The sequence below is a fragment of the Mesoplodon densirostris genome, chromosome 11 (assembly GCF_025265405.1).
Source record: "Mesoplodon densirostris isolate mMesDen1 chromosome 11, mMesDen1 primary haplotype, whole genome shotgun sequence".
Lineage (NCBI taxonomy): Eukaryota > Metazoa > Chordata > Mammalia > Artiodactyla > Ziphiidae > Mesoplodon > Mesoplodon densirostris.
In genome coordinates this window covers 51412399-51425502 of record NC_082671.1, presented here as the reverse complement: position 1 = coordinate 51425502, position 13104 = coordinate 51412399, and the positions used below count along the sequence as shown (strand labels likewise).

Sequence of the window (13104 nt, the reverse complement as noted above, 5' to 3'; positions counted from 1 at the left end):
CACTTCCTTAGAGTCCTCTGGACTGGTCAGGCGGAGGTGCTGCAGCCCTGCCAGTAGCCGGGGGAGGGACAGGAAGACCTTCACTGGGGCCTGCCGGTCTGGCGCACTTAGGGGTCTCCAGCTGGCGCACCAGAGATCAGGTCCTTCTTCCCGGTCTTCTGGGGAATTCTGTCCCACTCCACCGCCCATGGTCCTGCAGGGATCTCCACCAACTCCCGGTATGAGACTGTGGACTCTGGATCCCCCAGAAATGCAGCTTCAGCTCAAACCATTCGTTTCTCCACCTCCCTCACCCCTGACCAAGCCTCTCTCTCCCACCCCAACTCCCCGACCGTGTCAGCTTCCTCTCCGGCTCCTCCTCCCCCTAACCCCACCTTACCCACCTTCATATTCCTCCTCAAGCTCGCACAGCCGTGCAGCCTCTAGCAAAAGGCGGGGGCTGACGGGAGCGCCCCCCCCCGCCCCCCGCCCCGCCAACAGCGAGCCCCTGCTGTAAGTCCCAGGCGAAGTGAGCAGGCCAATTCCTGGCTGGACCCGCTGCCAGGGCAGCCCGAGCCAGGCTGGGTTGAGAGGCTCCTCTTGGGTGGGGGGAAAGCTGGGGACTTGAGGGGGGGTGTTCCCCCACCCCCAGCGACAAGGAGCCCCGAGCCTCTCCTCCGTCCCAGACGAAAGAGCCAGCTGGCACCGGGCGCTGAAGCGAGGCTGCAGCTGGCACTGGTTCGGGAGGGAGCTGTCACACCCCCTGCGCGGCCCGCCCTCTTCCCTTCCCGGGAAGGACCGGGAGGGCGGGGAGGACGCGCCAGGCCTTACAGTAGGGAAGGGGGCGGGGGCGGGCGGGCACGGGCGGAGGGCGGAGTCCCGAGCCCAGGGTGAGCCGAGCCGGCGGGAGCCCGGGCTTCGAGAAACCCCGGCGGGCGGGAGCGGCCTTGGGTTGCGAGCCGGGGCCGCGGCGGCGGGGGTGTCGGGCTAGGGGCTGCGGGCCGCTACACCGGCCGCCACGTGGTCGGGAGGAGAAATGCAAACAAGGAAACCGGGGGAAGGGGGAAGGGGGTGAGTCATTGCGGCCCCACCCGGGAGGGAAATCCGGGCTGGGGCCGCTTCCCGGCCGGCCGGGGGCCTCCTGCCTCCTGTTTCGGTTCAGGGTCTCGAACAGGCCGGGGGAGGGATGGGGCCGTTTTCCCGCAGGGAATCCCGCTGCCGAGCCTCCCACCGCCGCGCTTCTATGTACACACCCCGTCCGCCCCCTTCTCCCCGCCCTGCACACACAGACACCCGCCGCGGGTGGGGACACTGAGGCTGGAGAGGAAGGACGGCGCTCGGGGACTGTGGGCGCTGGAGGTGGGGCTGAGATCCCAGAGGATCGGGGCCAGAAGGCCACGCCCCCGGCGTGTGAAGGCCGAGCTCGGGATTCCAGAGTCCTAGGCGGGCTCTGTGTGGAGAGCCATCGCCTCCCTGGGCCTCAGTTCCCACCGCTGCGCTGCTGGCCCAGCGCCCCCTCTTCGCCCCACTCCTGCTTCTGAGTCCGCGGAGAGACAGTGGCTCCGGGACAGCAGCTCCCCCGGCGCCGGCGCCTTAACTGCTCAGGGCGTCACCGAGGGTTTTGGAAGGAGTCGCACGCCTCGCCCCCGGCTTTCTAGGACTCACCCCCTTTTTGCCCCACCTGTGTCCCTTTCCCTTTGCTGCTGAGCCTGCCTGGACAGAGGAAGACATATCTCTAACAATCCATGCCCCCTGCTCTTCCACCGATGATTATTTTCTTTGGGGGGGGGGGTGGTAACTGTGATTAAAATCAATTTTAATGTGTCTTTGAAAATCCTTCCAGGAGCTTATCAGATTGTAAGTTCCATCCCCTCAAATTCAGATTCAGTCCTATTGGCATGAAATGGAAAATCTATACTTTGAACAAATACCCCAATCTGCTGGCTTCCCACTTTGAGAAATGATAGTGGGGTTTTAAATGACCCCCTCGGGGAAGGAGGGGAGCCCGAAAATGAATCTGGCCCCCAGACCAAACCCATCCACTCAGGTTCGGGGAATTTGGAAGAAGGAAGAAGAGCTTGAAGGGATAACAGGCTGGGGTCACAGGTGTCCATGGGGAAGAGAGTAGAGAGGGAGTGGGGCTGGGGGAGTGAGTTGAAATTTCAGGTCTCTGGTGCCAGTGACCTGGTCTAGGAGTCCTTGCAGGGGAGTTTCCAGAGACTGGCAGTCGGGTCAGAAAGGGGTCCCCCCCTTTCCTATTCATCCTGCCCCTACTTTGGGCAAGTGGAAATGGAGCCAGTGGGTAAGGCAGGACATCTGCGTCCCTCTCAGCAGGCCACAGTAGCCTGTAAGCGCCTGGCACTGTTCCAAGTGCCTCACAGGTATTCTCTCTCTGCCACCACCCTGTGAAGTAGTACTACTGTCATTCCCACTTCAGATGGTGAAGCTGAGGCTCAGAGGTATCAAGTAGCTTGCCAAGGTCAAGGGTACAAGGATCCAAAGAAAGTCGTTCAAATTGGACCTTCCACTTGTCTCGTTCTTGTCACTGGAGGGCAAAGCCCCCCACCTCCCTCCAAGGCAGATGATGGAGCAGGTGTTTCCTTCTCAGGATCCCTGGTTGGGACTGGCCTGTGAAATGAATGCTCGGTGGGCATTTGATGGAGCCTAAGGCCTGGAGGGGGCAGGGGACTTGGGGAGTGTGTCTGAGGAAGACACTTTAAGCCAGATGGTGAGTCATCACAGGGACAATCGTGCCATACCCTGGTGCAGCCTCCACCCTCCTCTGACTATCTTTAGATGCCTGAAAGTTGTGTTAGGACAGATAAATGATAACAATAGTTAACATGCACCAGGCCCTGTTCTTGGAACTTGTTATACTTGTTAATGTTCTTGATACACTCACTGATTTATTCATCACAACAATCCTATGAGATAGGTATTATTGTTATCCCAATTTTGCAGACGAGGAAGTGGAGACATGGAAAGGTTAACTGACACACCCAAGGTTCCACAACTAAGATGTGGAGCAGTGAGTGATTCTCCCCAAGCACTTAAGAGTCTGTGTGCTTTACCACTCTGTAATCCTGCCTCTCAAATATACTGACAGCTCCTACAAAGGGAGAGAAGCCCACATCCAGAGTCATTTCCCTCACACTTGGGTGCACAGGCTCCAGAAGTAGGGGGAGGGACAGACAGCTGATGGAGGCTGACTAGCAGCGCCTCTTCACACCGTCCACCCACATGACGAGCTCTCTGCCAGGGCGTGAGCCTTATGGAACCCTGCCTCACTCCCTCAGGCAGGCGGCAGGGGACGGCAGAGGCTCCCAGGGAATAGTCCAGGAGGGTTAATGGGAAAGGAGGGCTTCTTGGCCGGCTGTGACTCTGGGCTGTATTCCTCCCACTGAAGCCTCTTTGCTGAACTCTACATTTGTGGAGCCCACAGCTTCCTGAATCTTCACACTACACGAGTCTAAAACTCCCTTCCCACCCCAGCTGCCTCTCCTCCCGCCTGGCCTCTCTCAGCTTCCTGCTCCAGGACCCCCACCACTGCCTAAGCAAGGCACCTGATACCTCACTCCCTCCCTCTCCCACATCCCATCAGCCTCCAATTCTGGTTGATTCAACCAATGGATAACCTCTTGCATCCACCCATCATGCCCCATCCCCACTAAAACTGCTCTAGCAGAACGATGGTCTCTTCCATCACTTACTGTGTGCAGCGTACTCTGTTTACTACTTTATAGACATCATCTTTTAATCCTCAGAACAATCACTATCTACAAGTGAGGAACAGAACTGAAGAACAGAGAGGTGAAGTAACTTGGCCAAGGTCACACAGCTAGTAAGTAGCAATGCCAGACTCAGTCTGACGGCAGAGCCTACCCTCTTAATCACTCCTTGGTGATCACTACCCTCAACCTTGCCTTCCTCAGTCCTTCCTGGGCAGTGCCACAAGAATCTTTCATTCCTTCAACGGCATTTACTGTGTAAGTGCCAGCAACTCTGCTGTAAACTGGAGATCTAAAACTGGGCAGATACTGGGCTCCAGGGCCACGGTGCCTAGTGGAATTTTCTGGTAGCTCACTAACACACTAATCTGGTCAGGCCTCCATACCCAGCACAGTGTCTGGCATAAAGCAGGTGCTTAATGATTCCGGGTGGAAATGAGCTGAAGTCGGTGGGACAGTCAGCTGGGGCCTGCTGTGGGCCTGTACCAAGGGCAGGGCAGAAGGGAGAGGGGCTGCTTTCCCAGTTCATTTTTCGGACAGTTTGTTTCACCTTCCTCCTGGCTGCTTCCTTGTCTCCTATCTTTTCTCCTTCTGTGCTGCAAACCTTGCTTACGAGCCTCAGCTCTGTCCTTTGAGGTTGCTGGTGGGTTGGAGGGTGGGAGGTTGGAGGACGTCTTAGGCTGCCAGCGGGACTGCGAAAAAGGGCCAGCTTGGAGGCCAGAGGATATAAGGGCTGTGCCTGGGTACCATGGCCTGCTGCAGCTTCCCTGATGTGATCCCCTGGCCATGGCTTATCAACGAATGGAGAGGGACTGAGAAGAGAGCCCAGGTACCCTCACCTGGGCTCTACCTCCCGGCTCTGGAAGGTTGAAGGTCATCTGGCACTTGTCCAGGCTTCTGGCCCCAAGGATGGTTCCAATCCAGTTCCCCCATCTCCTCCCCTGCCCATTCCTGGGGGGCTGAGGCAGGGAGCTGGAACACTGATGGGCACCAAGCCAAACCTTCCTGGGACCAGCAGGTCACAGCCAGTCACTCTTGAGCCACTATGACAGTGGTAGAGCAGGGACGCAGAGGAGAGATGGGCTCCTACTTCTCCGGGAAGTGGGGGGCAAGCTGGAGGGAGGTCTGTGAGGGCGGGACGGGGCTGGGGAGCAGTGGGGAGCTGACTGAGGCGAGAACAGGGTCCCCACACTTTCCTGGAGGCACATTCTTCTGGCTGGTGGTCAAGCTACCCGTGCATGACAGGAACAAGGAAACGGTCACCAAACAGGCCTGTGTTGCTGATGGCGGTAGCCAGAGGGTGAGGAGAGGCTGGGAGAGCAGGATAGAAGGCAGGGCCAGGTCTGGAGCTGTGCTAAAGGGAGGGGAACAGGCCTGCCTAGCAGGCAAGTTTGGTGGTATTTGAATATTCAGGAGGTGCTTTCTCCCTCCAGCTTCTGCTTCTCGAGTGTGTGTGTGTGTGTGTGTGTGTGTGTGTGTGTGTGTGTGTGTGTGTATTCCACATACCCAGGAGACACTGCATCTGCCCTTGAGTAATCAGTGCTCTGAAACGGTGGCTCCAGCCCAGTCGTGACCACTTTCCCTCAGGCCCAGAGCCCTCTCCTTGGCTCCCTCACCTGCGCCCCTGTTGGAGCTTCCAGTCTACACTTGTCAACCCACACCACTCCCCCGCCTCTCCCTGGGGCTCACTACCCACACTACCTCCTCCCAACATCCCCAGCCTTCCCCAGACCCTCATCTCAGGGGCTCCCATCTTCCCTGAGCCCTTGCTCAGGACTTGAACTCTGCACCCACTTTGCCCTCACGTTTTAGAGACTTAGGCAGGGGCAGCTGCAGGAGCCCGAGGGAGGGTTCCGTGTGGATCCAGAGCCCTGGCCGAGGAGAGGGCAAGGCTCTGAGTAACCAGGCAAGCAGGCCATGCAAAGAAGGCCCTTCCTAGCATCAGAGCAGATGCCAATCCTGCCCCCAAATCCCACTAAGGAAGTGCTGGGACCAGAGGAAGCTGAACACTCCAAAGACTCAGCACCAGACCCACTGCCCGTTTCCTCCCTCCAGAGAGGATACAGCGAAAGGCCGGGGAGGCTGCAAAGATGAGCTCTGTAGAGGGAAACAGAAAAGGGAGGTGATGTCTGCAGGTCTGACTGAGAGAGAAGGCCGCAGGCCACTCCTTCCCCTCCTGGGATGAGTCCTCGGCTCCAGGATGGAGAGGCAGCCACCGGTGGCTCAGACTTCCCACCCAGGCCTCAGGAAGTCCTTCCTGCTCCTGCCTCAGAGCCCCCTCAACTAGGAGCTTTACCTCCAGAGAAATGGAGGGGCAGCAGACTCCCCTTAAACCTGCTGCAGGGCGGGCATGGAGCCCACCTCAGCATTCCCTCTCTCATTCCACGGAGGACTGGATCCTGATTTAATCTCCAGTCTCCCCCAGGCCTCAGCTGACGGTGCCGGCTGGGGTCCTGGGTGCCAGGCAAAGCAGCCACTGCTGTGCCCCTGCCAGCTTCTTCTCCTCTCACAGAGCCCGGCTTGTGTCAATTCCTCCTGCAGGGCCCCATTTCTCTACCACACGCCCGGCACTCACCACAACTGCAATTAGAAATCCAGGCTGCATGCTTAGCACAGCCAGGGCTGTGGGTACAGAGACCCTCAGGAGATGCTTCTTCTTTTTTCTTTTTTAATTAATTTATTTTATTTTTGGCTGCATCGGGTCTTTGTTGCTGAGCACAGGCTTTTCTCTAGTTGCGGGGGCTACTCTTCCTTGTTGGTGCGTGGGCTTCTCATTGTGGTGGCTTCTCTTGTTGTGGAGCACAGGCCCTAGGCACACGGGCTTCAGTAGCTGCAACATGCAGGCTCAGTAGTTGTAGCTCACGGCTCTAGAGCGCAGGCTCAGTAGTTGTGGCACACGGGCTTAGTTGCTCCATGGCATGTGGGATCATCCCGGACCAGGGCTTGAACCCGTGTCCCCTGCATTGGCAGGAGAATTCTTAACCACTGCGCCACCAGGGAAGACCCAGGATAGGCTTCTTGAGTGGAATAGGTAAACTCATCTCCCCCCCTCCTGCCATGGGTCCTTCTGCCTTCCTCATGGCTCCCCCAGGTCTACCTTTCCTTCTGTTACCTTTCCACCTGGTTCTTGGCCCCGCTCTGTTCCTTGCACTGCCTCAGTCTGTCTCTAACCCATCCTCTCCCTCCTCCAGGAAGTGCCCTCAGATTCACACCTCAAACCTCCCTAGGGTGCTATTCATGGGTCCCAAGCGCTGGACTAAGCACAGGTGTCAATCTCTTTTCCAGTCCCTTAACTTTACCTGGTGCCTTTACAGCTGGACTAGATGGGGGATCTGTGTGTACTGATCAAGCCTCCGTGGTGACTTTCTCATTCAATCAATCCAGTCCCTAAACTCAAATCTGAAGGACAAATATGTACTAATCCCTGTGCCGGGCTTTGTCCTTTAGGGAGAGTTGATGCCCTCCTCTCCTGCCCTCAGCCTTTGTATTCGCTCACTCCCCACAGCCCCAGGCTCCGGTCCATGCAGAGGTTAACTCCTGGCTTTATCTCTCTCTGTCTCTTTCTCTCTCTCTCCCTCTCTCTCCCCTCACCCAACAACAACCCCACAGCGAAAGGGAAAGGAAAAGAGCGAGCGCATTGGAGGACGCACCTGTGATTGGGGGTTCAGGTCAGCAGATGGAAGTCACCAGGGGACAAGGAGAGGTGAGCAGGCCTGGGCCCCGGGCCCCTCCTTGCTGCCCTTCCGAATGCTGCGGCGGCTGTGATTGCTAACACGCGTACACACACACACACCCTCCCTCTCCACACTTGGCTGTCTCTGATGCTCATCTGGTTCTGGAGCTCAAAGACCTGTTGCTTCCGCTCAGCATCTTCTCACTCAGCATCCTGTCCTCTGTGTGGACCTCCAGGTTGTCAGTGGGCAGGCAGAGGAAGTGGGGTCTCCGTGAGAAGCCAGACGGTGAATGGTTTCACTCCAGCCATAAAAGGTGAAGATGTCCCCTTCTAGGGGCAGAAGGCAGCCACGGCCCTAGGGAGCAGCGCTGGGGGAGGGATGGCCAAGGTGACCCCCTGGATCTGAGTCCTCAACTCGGGATTGCTTCCTGCAGCCTGGGCAGCTGGGGTGCTCATGATGGGGCCAGCTGTTCCCTGCAATGAGTCACCTGCTCTTCCTCTCTAGAATAGTCCTTTCGGCTCTGTGGTCTATAAGCCTGACCTCAAGAGGAAGACGAAGCTGCAGGAGGACCAGCTGAGGTGGGCTGGGCCCCAGGGGATCCACCTCCGTGTCAGGCACGGCCTGGGGCTGCCTTAACCAGGGTCCTTAGCTTTGAACTCCACAAGGGCTGGAGGTGAGCAAAGGGACCACGTAAGTTCTGGGGAAAATCTTGCCAATAAGATTTTTAGCCCAACCTTGCAGAGCTCGGTCTCAAGACACAAGGTTGGAGAAGGCTGCCCCCTAGAGCCAGGATCAAAGAATTCTTTATGGACAGCCAGCCATTCTTGCCTTTATTTATTGCACAGATATTTATTGAGTTCCTACCTAAGCCCCTGGCATTAGACTAGGTACTGGGGATACAGAAGTGATCAAGGCAGGCAATAGGGTGACTAACCATCAGAGTTTTCCCTAGACTCAGGGGTTTCCTGGAATGTTGGACGTGTGTTGGTAAAACCAGGACAGTCCTAGGCAAACTGAGAGGAGTTGGTCCCTAACAGGTAAAGCCCCCCTGCCCTCATGGAGGTTATATTCCAATGGGATGGCAAGGGTGGAGCTGGAAAGGATAAACAAATACACAAGACAATTTCACATAGTGATATCACTTATCACAAGATGTAAGACAGAGTAGGGGACTGTACTTTAGAGAGGAAGGACAGGATTGCCTTTCTGAGGAAGTAACATGTGACCTGAGGCTTGAATGATGAGCAAGCCTTATGAATCTTATGAGCACTCAGAGGAGAACTTTCCAGGCACAAAGTTACCAAGACCCCGTGGCAGGAACAAGCTTGGCACATTCAAGAAACAGAAAGAAAGCCAGTGTGCCTGAAGTGAAATGAGCAGAGGTGAGACTAGTTGGAGTTGGCAACTGATTTATTTACCCCAATTGCTATGGAAGCTATTAGAGGGATTTAAGCAGGGGAGTGCCATGTTCTGGTTGGTTTTTTGTTTTTGTTTTTGTTTTTGTTTTTGTTTTTGCGGTACGCAGGCCTCTCACTGTTGTGGCCTCTCCCGCTGCGGAGCACAGGCTCCGGACGTGCAGGCTCAGCGGCCACGGCTCACGGGCCCAGCCGCTCCGCGGCATGTGGGATCTTCCCGGACCGGGGCACGAACCTGTGTCCCCTGCATCGGCAGGCGGACTCTCAACCACTGCGCCACCAGGGGAGCCCTGGTTGTTATTTTTAAAAGACTATTCCAGCTGCTGGCTGGAGAGTGGGTTGGAGGGGAAAGAACGAGCAGAGGATGACCACGTAGGGAGCTGCTGCAAGTGGGGAGGTGGTGATGATGGTGCCTGGACTAAGCAGTGTCTTGGGGAGAAAGGACAGGGCAGACCCAACCGTACCTGCTAATGAATTGCACATGGGGGTAAAAGAAGGAGAGGACCAAGTGGTGCCTAGGTTTGGGGCTGGAGCTACAGTAAACAAGGATATACCCCAAAGGACATCAGAGGTCCCTCTGTGTGGGGATTAAGAAGCAGAGAGGAGGAAGCCCTCACACATGCAAGAAACTCAATGAACTGCCATATAGCTCGGTAGGGGTATCCTTGATGTAGTATTGTGGGAGGAGATCTATGTCTGGAATGTGCCTGCTTTGGGGGAATGAGAAAGAAATGTCTTAGGAGACAAGATGTCTGTGGGTGGGAGTTAGGAGTCTGTCTTAATACTGGTGGGGCCCAATTTAAAAGTGACTTCGGAGGGATTGGTAGTTCAGACAGGTTATCCATATAAGAGACGTTTACATGACCTGAAATGGAATGAGGGATGGTGTATTAGGGTAATGAGGTTAGCTGTAATGACCCCGAAATCTCAGTGGCTTAGCACGAAGAAAAGGGTGTATTTTTCATTCATATTACAGTCCGATGCAGGTTTGGGGAATGGAGTGGGTAGTTCTGTTCATTCATTCATTCAAGGGTCCCAGGCTCTTTCCATCATGTGGCGCAGCTGTCTTCAACATGTGGCCTCTAAAATCATCACAGAATGGGAAGAAGGAATGAGGGCTGCATGGGAGATTGTATGGGTCCAGCCTGGAAATGGCACACATTGTTTCTGCTTTGATTCCATTGCTCAGAACTCGCTCTCATGGCATCAGTTTAACTGCAAGGAAGCTGGGAAGTGTTCAAAGTTCCTATTTAGTAGGTCATGTGCCAGAAGAAGGATGCTAATGGTGAACACTGGTGGTCTCTGTCACAGTCAGGGAGAATGGCTATCTCTCTTGGGGATGGGGGGGCTGGGCAGTGGTGTCTGTCTTGGGTTGGGATGGGAGTGCACTCTTTGAAAGCACCTTGGAAAGGAAGCTGCTGTGGGGAGAAGAGCATGCGTGGTGCACACCAGTGTGCTTTGCAGCTTCATAACCCTCCCATGCTTTCCCTTCTCATGGCCTTTCTCCAGATAAGATCTTAATTATCCCACATCTCACCACAGAAATAGCCTTGTGAACGCTTCCTCTTCTACAATTTTCTTTTCCCATCAAATCCAACTTGGATACCAAATAATCTTCTTAAGGCATGGCTTATGTCAGGCTAGCCCTGTTCAATAATAACAACAATTTCAACAACAGTGATAATAATTTGTCAAATTACCGTGTTGAGTGCTTTAACTGCAGTATCTCAATATCTCTCAATTGCTCTAACAAGCCAATGATGTATCATCATTCCCACTACACAGATGGAGTGACAGGGGTTCCGAGAAGTTCCTGTGCTGTCAAATATGGTAGCCACTAGCCACGTGTGGCTATTTAAATTAAAATCAATTAAAAATTCAGTTCTTCAGTCATACTAGGCACATATCAAATACTCAACAGCCACATGGGACTAGTAGCTGCCATTCTGGAGAGGGCAGATATAGAATATTTTCTTCTTGGCAGAAAGCTCTCCTGAGTTTGGGGAAACCTGCCCAGGTCACACAGTAAGTGGTGATCCCATCTGAGATGAAATGAAATCCTTCAACAGCTCCATACTGCTTCCACATTTAAGAAAAAGTGTCAGCCTGCTCTTAACCTACATCCTGGGCCCAAGCTACTGTTACATAATTCTCTCTCGTTATTTTCTTGCACAGCCTCACTCTCCAGTGTAACGAGTTTGTTAACTCCTCTCCAATACTCCCGACATGTGCACTCATAATAAATATTTTTGCTCTCCTCCTTTCTGTCTGCCCAGCTAGTTAATTGCTACCTGACCTTAAGGTTCAAATAGCTTAAATATTTCTTGAATCAGTCCCCTCTTCCCCATGCTCACTGCCTCAGCCTGAACCACCTTTCAGGCTCTCCTCATGTGGCAACCTTTCTGCTGCTACTAACCATACTTGCCGACATTTATTAAGCACCTGCTACATCCTTGCCACTCTTCTAAGCACTGCCTCTTCATCCTAACACGTTGAAGTAGACATCACAGCTGTCCCCTGTCCCCATTTTACAGACGGAGTACCCAAAGCACAGGGAGGTGAAGAATTTGTCCGAATGACCTCTCTGCTTTCTAGTCCTTTCCAAGGAAGTTCACCCTCACATTATTACCCTGGCCACATTTCTAAAACACAAAACTGTTACTTCCCTCCCCTGGCTGCACAGAGACAGGGGAAAGCCTTCTCAGCAGAGCAAGCAAGGCCCTTTATGTTCAGAACATTTCCAACCTCAAAATCCATCACTCCACCCACAGACCACAAACTACTTACAGTTTCCCGAACCTGCCATGTTATTTCTTTCTTCTGGGCTGTCACACAGGCTGCTCCCACTGCGTGGAGGACTGTTATCCCTGCCAGCCAGCTCTGGAACCATCCGTGGCGGTGCACTCTGGACCACAGGGCTCACCCCCTCCTCTGAACAGCCAGCACTAACTCTCTCCATCAGTGGCTCCCAAAGGAGGGCTGGATGCCGAGCTCACCTCATTAAAATCACTTCTCATTAAAAAAATATATGTACTCCCAAGATTCAAATTTAATAAGTCAGGGATGGAGTCTGGGGGTCTTTTTTTTTTTAAAAAAAAGAAGCCCCCCAGACTATTCTGAAGTGAGGCAAATGTGGTTTACATTGCTCGCTTGGCAATTAATCATGTCCTGCCTAGATTTCTTGTGTATGATCCCCTTTACTGTTACTTAATTCTTTTTTTTTTCATGTTAACAGAGTAAATGGTTTTATTAAAAGCCGCTGACATTTCTATCAGTAGTAGCCATAGGGAGGCCGTTGGTTGTAACCATAGCGTCCATATTGATGGGGGTAGTAAGGTTCTTGTCTGTGCTGCGGGTAATTGTTACCCCAGGATCGCCCATGCCACTGATTGGATGGATTGTCACTTGGCCACCCCCGTCTGCTATCCCTACTTCTAAACTGTCTGTTATCTTGCAACCGATTGCCTCTATTTCTTTGGTTCCCACCAGCTCTGCTATTCCATTCCTCAACAATTGGAGGGGACTCAGGAGGGCGTTTCAGGTATTCCTGGTACTATTTGTCATCTTCTGTGAATCTACTGGCAAACATCTCTTCAAAATTTGGAACAGCTTCAGAAGTGTCAGTCATTCTGAAATTCCCAGGGATTTGAGGCATCTGTACCGTTTAATGTTTAGATTGTTTAGATCTCCGACCCAGAAGACTGATATTTAATTCTTACCTTCATTCACTCACATTCATCTATTCGACAAATGTTTACTAAAGGGCTACTATGTGCTGTGAACTGTTCTACGTGTTGGTGTGAAGGAAAGAGGCACCATCGCTACTCATGGAGATTACATTCCAGAGAGATGTGATAGCAGAATAACGGCCCCCCAAGATGTCAATGTCCTGATCCCCAGAATTTGTGAATACGTCACTTTACATGGCAAAAAGGATTTTGCTGATGTGATTAAGTTAAGCATCTTGAGATGGGGAAATTATTTTGGATTATCCAGGTTCTTAATCATAAGGGTCCTTATAAGGGAAAAGAAGGAGGCAGCAGAATTAGCAAGAGAAAAGGAGATGATGTAATGACAGAAGCAGAGGTCCGAGGGGTGTGATCGTTTGCTTTGAAGATGAAGGAAGACATTCAGGAGTCAGGGGATGTGGGCAGCTCTAGAAGCTGGAAAAGGCAAGCAAACAGATTTTCCCCTCGAGCCTCCAAAAGGAAGGCAGCCCTGCCATCCCCTAGATTTCAGCCCTCTGAGTTCCTTTTCTGGACACCTACCTACAGAACTGTAGGATAATAAATGTGTGTTGTTTGAAGC

General features: G+C 53.4%; 1 pseudogene; it reads right to left on the bottom strand.

Moving 5' to 3' along the window:
- Window positions 1-12026: 12026 nt before the first annotated feature.
- Window positions 12027-12492, bottom strand: LOC132499290 (RNA guanine-N7 methyltransferase-activating subunit-like protein; annotated as a pseudogene).
- Between the last annotated feature and the right edge of the window lie 612 nt (window positions 12493-13104).